General features: G+C 48.8%; 1 non-coding gene across 1 annotated transcript; it reads left to right on the top strand.

The window, feature by feature from the left end:
* The first annotated feature begins 561 nt into the window (after positions 1 to 561).
* TRNAV-AAC (transfer RNA valine (anticodon AAC)) lies at positions 562 to 634 on the top strand. The gene has a single exon. It is a non-coding gene; the product is annotated as a tRNA-Val (tRNA).
* The last annotated feature ends 10,828 nt before the right edge of the window (positions 635 to 11,462 follow it).

The raw sequence follows: 11,462 nt of genomic DNA, 5'->3' as shown, positions 1-11,462 counted from the left end.
GGTAACACAGGAACTAAGGCAGGAATAGGGTGAGGAAGCAAGTAAAGCCGAGCAAGGAAGGCAAAAGTTAATCTTATCTTCATGGGCAGCTCGCAATGACGTCCTTTTTCTGTGCCACAGCTGACAACAACATCCCAGACAGAAAAGTAACAGGCCAAAAAGAAACCTAGCAGCTGCTGAAACAGTTCAGTTGGGAGCGTGCTAGACTAACAGGCTCTTCTATCCTCCTTTATGCACGGGCGGGATGTTTTCTGAGAGTGCAGCAGTTCCTTTAACTGCCACGAGTCCCTCATTTCAGGCTATGCAGCAGGAAAAGACAGCATGGGCTTCTGCACCGAGTTGGCCCACCTGACCTTTCATTCTTCTCTTGCTCTTTGTCAGCAAGGAGAAGAAAAAGAAGCTCTCCCTCAAGCTGGAGTCACACGGGCGAGGTAAGGACGACTTCCTGAGTGCTGGCTCCAGTCCTCTGCTCCGCCAGCTGACCTATCGAGGGGCTACCACCACATTCTCTAGATTTGTCCATCGGTCTGTGCCAGAGTGAGCAACAACCCAGTAGGTGGAGTTTCTGTAGTGTAGTGGTTATCACATTTGCCTAACACGCAAAAGGTCCCTGGTTCAAAACCAGGCAGAAACATGCTGGCTTCCTTTTCCCAGATCCCCTTGTTGTTCAGAAAGGGCACTCCTCCTATTGGCCTGTCCCTGGGATAACTCCAACCCCTGCATGACAGAGGATGCTGACAGCAGTGGAGAAAGCACCTTGGTGTCAGGCTGGAGAACCTAGAGTAGTTAGGCCAGTCACCATTTGGAGGCTTGTGGCTTGGCCACCTCTGCTGTTGGAGGTTGGCCTATAGAGGCTCTCACTTCCTGCTGGGCTCCTTTGCGTGACTGGCCAAAGGAGGAAGTGAGGCAGGAATGGGGCAATAGAGGAAAGTTGAGCTGAGGAAGGCAGGGAAGAAGCTGTGCGGCTAAGTGGGGTTAGTAGAGCACCACCCTTCATTCTGCAAAGCCTGGGGAGGTGTGGTTGGCTGCTGGGAGGTAGAATCCTGTGCCTGCCTCTTGGCTTCCCAGGAGTGGCTACTTGCAGCCCAGGAGAAGAAGGGAGGTTCTGGGTGAAAGGAAAACAAGCAAAGCTGAGTCCAAGTGGAGAATGGCGGCTCCTTTATGGCCAACCTGGGGGCATGACTGATGGTTTTAGAGGTGGAGGCTGGGCTGGCTGTGAGCAACTGGGATCCAGGAAACCCCCACCTGCCCTTCTGAGGGCTGAACCCATGGAGGTGCGGTTGGCTGCTGGGAGACAGACCCCTGTGGCTGCCTGTTGGCATCCCAGGGATGGCTACTTGCAGCCCAGGAGAAGCGGGGTTCTGGGGGGAAGGAAAAGCAGCAATGGTGAGGCTGAGTGGGCTCCTTTCTGGCCGAGATGGTGGACTGTGGTGAGTCTGGGAGTTGCCTGTAAGCCATAAGTGGACGTAGTGCAGTGAAAACTGCTGCTCCATTCTGGCCGACCTGGGGGCGCCATGGATGACTTGGGAGTGGGGGCAGGGCGCTGGCTGTGAGCAAATGGGATCCAGGAAGCCCCAGCCTGCCCCTCCAGGGGCCGAGTCTTCTTCTCTCCTGCCATGGGGAGCCCGACCTTAAGCCTGCCCAGCATGTGCAGCAGCTCGAGCATTAAGCCTTCCTGTGTGCATAACTGAACTACGCCCTAGTGTAATAAGGTGTAAAGTTTAGATTGTGAATTTATCTTTAATTTCCATGGTAATTTACTTTGATCTTTTATTCCTACCACTTATAATCCTTAAAACTCCATCTTTCTGTAGTTAATAAATCTGTTTTATGCTCTACTTAAACTGGTGTATTTTGCTTGAAGTTCTTGGGAAATCTCAGCTCCATTACAAGGCTGGTTCATGTACTATTCACAGTGAGGGAGGGGTGGACCCTGTGTAATAAACTCACACTGATCAGGCTTCTGATTAAGGCAAGATGGTATGATCCAGGGGTGCAAGGCTGCAGAGCTGTAGGGGGGGCGACTTTCTATCATTAGTGTTATGAGTGGCTGCAGAAGCATTCATGTAATTCAGTTGGCTGTGTCCCTACCTACGGATGTCTGTGTAAGTGCAATATCTGCCAGAGATTCACAGCTTGTCTCAGCATCACATGTGTGAGAGGGAGTCCAGGTGGTGGGACAAAGGGCTCAGGGGTCCCACTGTTCAGGTTGCATCCCATAGATCCCATCACAGACTTTCAACAACCACAGCGGGTGCTCACTGAGACAGAGAGAGAGATGCCAAAATAGTGATCTCCAGTGCCAGCAGACATCAAACTATCAGAAATTCTGTGCACAGAGAAGACCCTGCTAGTGGAAAATGCCTTTGAAAAAGGCCCTTCTGTCCCCAGCTGTGGTCGTACAGTGCTCAGTGCTCTGCGTTGTGGCCTCAAGAGTCATGGATGCAAGTTGAGTTACGATGACCTTTTCCTTGTCTCCACATTTCTTAGGTGCCTCTTCCAACACTTGTCAGAAAAAATGACCGGTTTCTTTTGGAAGCATTTGCATTGCAAGGCAGAGGCAGTCTTCTCTGCTTCTTCAAAAGATTGACCAAAAAGTGTGAGGAGTGGTCACATTTGGCAAGGCACCACTGGGTGCTGCATCTCTAACCTCCACTTTACCTGGCAAGTGCCTCTGGGACTTTTCTCCCAGCTGCTCCATTTTTCATCAGTGACAATCAAAAGGAAGATGACATGACATCTGTGTGTGGACATCCCCAGCGAATCACAAGGACGTGTGGTGCAGGCTTTTGTGTTGCAGCAATTGCAGTCAAAGCAACCACCATGCCAATGCCAGTCACAGCAGCCTTTTCATCAACTCCAGGCTTGTGATTTGATTCTTTCCAATGTTTCTCTCCAAAGAAGCCTTTTCCTTAGCAAGCAATGACTTGGATACCAAGGGAGGTCTCTTCTGTTTCCTAGAAAGACACAGGAAAATGTGAGCAGAGGAGACAAAACCCGTAGAACAAGGTACTACTGGGAGTTGAACCCAGGATCTCCTGTTTACTAGACAGGTGCTTTAGCCACCCAAGCCATGGTGCCTGCCTTGAGAAAATACTTGCAACTGTTCCCTTTGATGGTCCAGGACAACACCTGCAAATTCCAAACTACAGACATTCCCCATTTCCCTCAAGACTTGCACGGAAGAACTGGCAGGCCAAGCCAGGATCTTCTGGTTACTAGGAAGACACTTCAGCCAGCTCTTCCCAAAGATCACTATCTAAAGACCTTTAAACAGCCTCTGTAGATGTTCACTGACAAAGAGATGCCAAAATAGAGTTCTCCACTGCCTGCAGCCATCACACTACCAGGAGTTCTGCGCACAGAGAGGCCCCTGCTGGTGGAAAAGGCTTTGGTAGAGACTCTTCTGACACCAGCCTGTGCTCATATACTGTTTAGCACTTTGTGTTGTGACTTCAGCATCCACAGATGCCAGTTGAGTTGGGGGACATTTTTCCTGTCTCCACATTTGTCTAATGGCTCCTTTCAACACTTGCCACCAAAAAGACTTGTTTCTTTTGCAAGCAATGTGCAGCTAGGCAAAGGCAGTCTTCTCCATTTCCTCAGAAGATCACCAAGCTGTGGGGAGAGAAGACACATTCAGCCAAGCTGGATGCTGAATCTCCTCTTTGTTCAGCAGGTGTCTGTGAAGGACATAAATCTCCACCATGTAGAGGGCAAGAATAGGAGTTTATTACACACAGAACTGGCAGAGTGTCACCTTGCTTATTAGGCTCAGAGACACTGTTAATTGATTACAATAGAATATATAGATTTTCCATGGGTGGGGGAAAGAGACGGGGTAGGGAGTTCCAAACTCTGGGATAGGTTTTGCAGCAAGACATGATAAGCACAGTAGCCAAAGGTTAACAGGTTACATAATGTCTCCACCCATGGTCTCAAGTTAGCAAGTTAACATTTCATGAATACTTTGATAAAATGTTATTAGTATAAAATATCTATGCTGAATTCTGATTTGAGGTCCATAGGAAAGGAGCAACTCCTTTGATTGTCCTCCAGGTACATTCCTAGGGTTTAAAGCAAAGAAACAGTGAAAGTATATGGCAATAAAGATTGTTTTCTGTGTGTCTTAAGGCAAGGCATTGGTCCCTGGGAAGGGAGGTGGAAGGATGCCATATCTTATATTGACATCTGCCAACTTTTCATAAACTCAAGGTTGGATCTCTGGGAAGAACGTCTCCCTACAGAAGAGACTTACACAATAGGAACAGGGATTCTTTGTTCAATCTGCAACTCTGAATAAGATACAATTCTTTAGTTCTTAGCTCCAACACCTGGCAATTTGCTGACCAAGCCTATCTTAGCAAGCAAGGCTTTCTGTTTACCCAGCTTTCTTTTAGCTGGTCACTATTTGCTAGGCTTCTGGTCCCTTGATTATACTCTGGACTTTGGGTCTGGAAAAGAGCTGGCACAATCCATAGACCAGGTTGTTATATAATATGCACATGAATTTTAACCCTTCACATACAGTAATGGCAAAGTTCTTGGTTCAGGCTTGTAGCAGTGATGGAATAAACTGCAGGTTCAAATCAAGTCTCTGGAGTCCATCCACAGCTGGGATGGGTCATTCAGTCCCTTGTACAGAGCTTCAGTTTGTAGCAAAGTCCCTTCAGAGGTATGAAGCAGGACTGAAGACAAGATGGAGACGAGGCATCAGCCTTTTACAGTCTCTTGCCATGTGGTCTTTGTTTTCTTTGTCCCAAGGACACTCTATCCAGCACGTGGCATAGAAAAACCTTTGAGTTTTGTCCATAGGCAGGTCCCTGCATACCTTGCTGAGCCACAAGGCATATCTACCTTCTCTCAATGGGTTGATTGTAGAGCTGATGGTCCTTAATGGGCCATCAAGCAGGCTAGGCAGAACTGACACCAACTTGTCTGGCTGGGGTGTTCCTCGGAAGCATAGCACAAGTTTGAATACAGACAGCATAGAGCCAATATTCATAAAGTCAACTACAAAAATGATACACATCTAGAGATAGCATAATTATAATCAGCCAATCAGAACCTCTCCATAGACCCCTTTCACAACAACCTTTCTATCATATTGGCTGCAAATATAGAACAGTGGTCACAATGGTGATCTATAAAGTTACAGATTATGTCAATAACATCACAGGAGGTGACACGGCATCAGTGAGACTGATATTGGAATACTGTCTCCAGTTTTGGTGTCCTCATTTGAAAAAGATACTGTGAAATTGGAACTGGGGCAGCAAAAAGCCACCAAAATGTTCTGAGGGCTGGAGAAAAATGCCTTCTAGTGAGCTATTGAAAGAGCTCCATCTGTTTAGCTTATCAAAAGAAGATTGAAAGGTGACTTCACTGAAGTGTTGAAGTGCCTTAATGGAGAGAAAAGATTGGGTATTAAAGGGCTCTTGAATGGAGCAGAGAAAGACATAACAAGACCCAATGATTGGAAGGTGAAAAGAGACAAATTCATATTACAACTAAGCCCCAAATAGTCAACAGCGAGGATGATTCACCACAGGAACAAGCTACCAAGGAAAGTGGTGGAATCTCCATCCCCTGAAGTCATTCAATGAAAACTAGATGCCTTTCCCCCAGAAGTAGCTATTGTGTCATGCAGGAGGCCTGTGATATGCAGGGGGTCAGATTAGATGCTGTAATGGTCTCTTCTGGCCAGAAAGTAGACTAATTTTACAGATACTAGTTTTCGGAAAAACTGAGTGTAGCATTGGGAGCAGCATCTGAAGTTTTACTGTCTAGCCAGCTTACTGCCTAGAACGAACGCTCCTTGAGTGGGGTGACCACAGGGAGTAGCTCAAACCTCCAAAGGGCCTGGCCAGGGAAATTGATGCTAGCCTTGGTACATGGACGCACACCGCCGAATTAATGTGCTTAGTATGGGCCTGTGTCCTCGACTTTATACAATTTCCAGAGCGTTGCACTGTGGGTAACTGTCCCATAGTTCCCGCAGTCTCCCCTGCCCATTGGAATTCTGGGTTGAGATCTCAATGCCTGATGGGGCAAAAATAGTGTCATGAGTGAGTCTGGGTAAATGTCATCACTCAATCCTCCCTCCATGAAAACAACAGCAGACAATCATTTTGCGCCCTTTTCCCTGGATTGCCCGGGCAGACGCCATAGCACAGCAACCATGGAGCCCGTTCAGCCTTTTTTCACTGTCACCGTATGTCTTCTTTATAGTGCTGACAGACGTGGTACTGCAGTGCTACACAGCAGCATCCCCTTGCTTTTTGCAAGTTAGCAAAGATGGTTACCAGCCCTACTGTACCGTCTGCTGCTTTGCAAGTTGACAATGACAGTTACCAGTTATACTGCACCATCTGCTGCTGTCATGGGTGCTCCTGGCTGGCCTCGATGGGGTCGGCCACGGGCTTATGGACAAAAATAGGAATGACTCCCCAGGTCATTCTCTTCTTTAAGTTTTGTCTAATGGAGAGTCAGTTCTGCCTAGACTATCAGGCAAGCCTACTAAAGAACCAGAGGGGCAAACGGGCGCTCCGGGTCAGAGCCCTAGAGATCCCGCAGAAATGATGCGCTGCATGCCATTCTAGTGGGTGCCCCTGCAACAACCCTACCCATTGCTTCCCTCCTCCCCTACCCCTCCTGGGCTACCATGGCAGTTATCCTCCCATTTGTGTGATGAAGTAATAAAGAATGCAGGAATTTGAAACAACACTGACTTTATTGCTTCTGCAAGCAGGGATCAAAGGGGGGAGGGGAGCGCAGCCTCCAGCTGCTATGAATGAACCTGGGAGTCATTCCCATCTTTGTTCAGGCACCCCCGGCCGACCTCACCGAGGCCAGTCAGGAGCACTCACGGGACGACGATGATGGATACCTGTCCTACTGTACCGTCTGCCGTCCGCAAGGGAAGGGAAGGGGATGCTGCTGTGTAGTGCTCCAGCACCACATCTGCCAGCAGCATCCAGTAGACATACAGTGACATTGAAAAAAGGTGAGAGAGGATTTTTTTCCCTTTGCTTTCATGGGGGCAGGAGGCGGGGGAACGACATATACTCTGAACAACCCGCGACAATGTTTTTGACCCTTCAGGCTTTGGGAACTCAGCCAAGAATTCAAATGGTTTTTGGAGAGTGCGGGAACTGTGGGATAGCTACAATCCTCAGTCGCCCCTCCCTCCATGAGCGTCCATTTCATTCTTTGACTTTCTGGTACGCTTGTCTCAGTTCCTTAAGTTTCAGCACTGCGTTGAGTCCCTATTGTGGCCTCTGTCCATCATAGCCTTGGAGATTTTTTCAAATGTTTTGGTATTTCGTCTTTTGGAACGGAGTTCTGATAAAACAGATTCATCTCCCCATACAGAGATCAGCTTCAGTATCTCCCGAACAGTCCATGCTGGAGCTCTTTTTTGATTCTGGGACTGCATAGTCACCTGTGCTGATCAGCGCTCCACGCTGGGCAAACAGGAAATGAAATTCAAAAGTTCACGGGGCTTTTCTTGTCTACCTGGCCAGTGCATCCGAGTTCAGATTGCTGTCCAGAGCAGTCACAATGGTGCACTGTGGGATAGCGCCCAGAGACCAATACCGTCAAATTGCAGCCACACTAACCCTAATCTGACATGGCAATACTGATTTCAGCACTACTCGTCATCAAGGAGGAGTACAGATACCGGTATTAAGAGCCCTTTATATCAATATAAAGGGCTTCTTTGTGTGGACGGATGCAGGGTTAATGTGATTTAATGCTGCTAAATTGGACATAAACTCGTAGTGTTGACCAGGCCAGAGAGAGCAGCAGGTTTCCCCTATTGTTTCCTGCTTTCGTTTCCTTGACTAGTTTCTCCTCTGCACCAACTTGCTGTATTTGTTTGTGAGTCTGACTAGCTCAGTTGGTAAAGTATCAGACTTTTAATCTGAGGGTTCAAGTCCCTGGTCAGGTAATAAACTACTCATTATATCTTAAAAATCTGTCTTTCTGGAGTCTTCTTTGATGTTTTTTCTCTTCAGGATTTTGCCTTTTCTAAGAAGGGCCTTTGTGTGTGGGGGATTGAAGGGGCAACTTCCTGACAGCCCCTCTGTCCTTGCAGGCTGGAGGAATAAAGGCCTCTGGGCATATAGCATGTTCCTCCCCTGCACGCACACACACAAAATATCCCTATGGAATTAGAATCACCTGCTGCCTTCCCCTGTTCTGCTGGATCCCCAAATGAGGATACTCTTCAGCCTAAACCCATGTCCCCTCTTTGCCCAGTGCCCCTCAGTCCCAACCCTCAGTCCCTCCTATGCTCACTGCTCCTCACTCCCAACCAGAGCCTGCTCCTCTTCACCCTTCTCCTCTGTCCCAACCCACAACCCCCTCCTATTCCCAGTGCCCCTCAATCTCAACCCACAGCTCCTTCCTTCCCCCCAGCAGCAGGTGCTTCAGACCCCCTCAGGAAGATTTTCTTGCAAGGTTTCGTGTATGAGTCTTCATGTGGATTTTACAGTATGTTGGGAATATGTTGGGTTGCTTGCCAAAATGATCACTTTTGGCTGGTGTTGGATTCCCAGTCTCCTTGTTATTGGGACAGGAGAAATAAAGGGTTGTTGTCCTTGTTGTGTGAATCGAGGGCAGCAGAACTGTGCTTGGCAGATCCAGATGGAGGGACTCACCCTCAATTCAATAGCACTTGCTAGGCAGGGGACATTGGTTCCAAAGCCAAGTGGGCTGGGGCCTGAGTCCTCATGCTAAAATTTATGTGTTAGACCAACTTTAGGACAGGGTGGCTGTGGAGGGGTGAGTGAGTCCCTAGACAACATAGTGAGTACGGTGCCTTCTTATTTTCCCCCTTTTCCACCCAGGATGGCAGATGAACTCTACAGAGGCACCTCTGGGCTTGCACTGACTAAGGACAACAGCTGTGAGTGGGGTGCAGAGAGGAGATGGCTCATGTTAAATGACTTTTGGTTGCTGGACTTACGAACCTTAGGGAGAAGGACACTGCCCAGCTTATTTGTGGGTGGGTCTTTTCCTCATAGTTTAGGTTTATGTGTTGGGGCTGCTGACATGACTTCTGCTAACCCTGGGCTTGCATTGCAATGTAGACGTACCCTGAGAGTGCAGCTATACTGAGATAAAATCCCTGTGGCCTGGCTGGCCTGGATGATCTGATTTGGGCTCCTGGGGCTCAGGTTGTGAGGCTAAAAACTGCAGTGTAGACATTTGGGCTCAGACTGGAGCCCAGGCTCGGAGACCCTCACCCCTTGTGGAGTCTCAGAGGCTGGGCTCAAGCCCAAGTGTCTACACTGTAATTTTATTACCCTGTCGCACAAGCCCCACAAGCCTGAATCAGCTGACCCAGGGTTTGAGAATAGTGACTTGGGTGTGCTAATGGCAGTGTAGACATAATGCTAGGCTATGTCCACACTGCAATGAAACATCCAGGGCTGCCCCATGCCAGCTCCGGCTCCTGGGGCTTGGGCCGTGGGGTGGTAAATTTGCAGTGTAGACATCTCAGCTCAGGCTCAATACCGGGGTCTGGGACCCCACAAGGTTGGGAGGGAGTTTAGCAAGCAAAAAAGGTAAAATGGCAGTGGAGTATTACCGTGGACTCAGTGGCATTTCTCCATTGGTCTGTCTGCTTTGGGGCAGGGACAATAACACGTCCTGCTGCTTTTGTTGTTTCAAAGGGCGGTTTAGGATTTTCATTCTCAGACACTGGGCACAAAGCAGGACTCAACCCTCAATGCAAATTAAATGAGCTGCCCACAGATTCTGGCAGCCACAATGAGCATTTGGTGCGAGAGCTCAGACCTGCCCCTGTCTCAGAGGGAGGGGATCAGCTGCGAGGGGACTGGACCACTGTCCTATCAGCTCTTATCTCCCAAACTTTCAATAACTCTATTATCAGTGGCTCTGAGCATAATTTAAACCATAAGAAAAACCACACTGGGCTAGGCCGAAGGCCCATCTAGCTCTGAATCTTGTCTTCTGACAGTAGCCAATACCATGTACCCCAAAAGCCACTCCCTTAGGGACCTGAACCCAGGATCTCCTGCTTACAAGGCAAGTGCTTTAGCCAGCTAAGCCATGGTGCTTGCATCTGGTTAAAACACAGTGTCTGACCACACCTGACTCCCTGCCATCTCCACCAGGACCTGACAAGCTTTGCTTGTGTTTGGATTCTGCAAAGCGGAGGAGCAGATGAGGTTTTCCTTCAAGCTGTGTGTGTGTGTGTGTGTGTGTGTGTGTGTGTGTGTGTGTGTGTGTGTGTGTGTGTGTGTGTGTGTGTAAATCTTTGGCCAGGTCTGCACTACAAAATTATTTCAGCAGAATTATATTGCTCAGGTCTGTGAAAAACTCACAACTCCCCTTCGGTCGGCAGCTCGTGGCTGGTGTACACACTGCAATGCCACATCTGGTGACAAAACTGCCCTGTTTTGGTGACAAAATAAAACCACTTCGATGAGAGGCCTAGAGCTTTTTGCAGCAAACTTAAAGGGACAGAGTGCCAGTGTAGATGCTGCCGTTCATTATATAACCATAACTGGCCTCCTCCAGTATCCCATAATGCCTGCCGTGAACTCGCCTGCCCTGCATTCTGCTACAGAGCCATGGGACCCTCCCCTTTCATAGCTCCAGGAAGTTCTGACAGCTAAGCCTGCTGCTCTGCTCCGGCAGCCAGGAGCAAATCTCTGCCGTGGATGCTGCTCTCTCCCGCCCTGCAAACACAGAGCAGGTGGCAGGAGCTTCCTTACAGTGGGGGCGGTGGGGCATTGGCATCTGAACTGTGACACCCCCATGATACCCCTTCCTTCGAGGAGGCTCTTACCTTCTAAACAGGGACGGCTGTTTTCTAGTAAAATCACTACAAGGGAAGGAGAAAACTCAAAAGAGGTTCCTCCTGGCACTCACGTCCGTGAACCCAAATACTCTCTCAGTCCTCAAAGAGAGACCTGGAGAAGGAGACTTGCTGAAGCAAAGCCCCAAGGGTCTCTGAGGTTTCCCTGGCCCCTCACCCCTGTCCTGCCTGGCTGATGTCAGCATCTCTCTGTGAGGTCACCACCTCCCCACCACCTTGGACCAATAGTCTGAGGTCCTGCAAAAGGCCTTTGTGATGTCACTGTCACACCCCTCCCTTGCTGTGCCAATGTCCTGCCCCTGGCCAGGCACTTTGGAGGTTTGAGCTACTCCCTGTGGATCACCCCACTCAAGGAGTGTTCGTTCTAGGCAGCAAGCCGGCTAGACAGGAAAACATCAGACGCTGCTCCCAATGCTACACTCTGTTTTTCAGAAATTAGTCAACTTTATGGCCGGAAGAGACCATTAGAGCATCTAATCTGACCCCCTGCATATCACAGGCCTCCTGTATGACACAAGAGCTACTTTGGGGGCAAAAACATTCCAGAAAGGCATCTAGTCTTCATTAAATGACATCAGGAGATGGCGAATCCACCACTTTCCTTGGT

Source organism: Gopherus flavomarginatus, chromosome 18 (assembly GCF_025201925.1).
Source record: "Gopherus flavomarginatus isolate rGopFla2 chromosome 18, rGopFla2.mat.asm, whole genome shotgun sequence".
Taxonomy (NCBI): Eukaryota; Metazoa; Chordata; order Testudines; family Testudinidae; genus Gopherus; species Gopherus flavomarginatus.
Note: the sequence above shows the minus strand (reverse complement) of the source record. Positions and strands in the feature narration are given on the sequence as shown.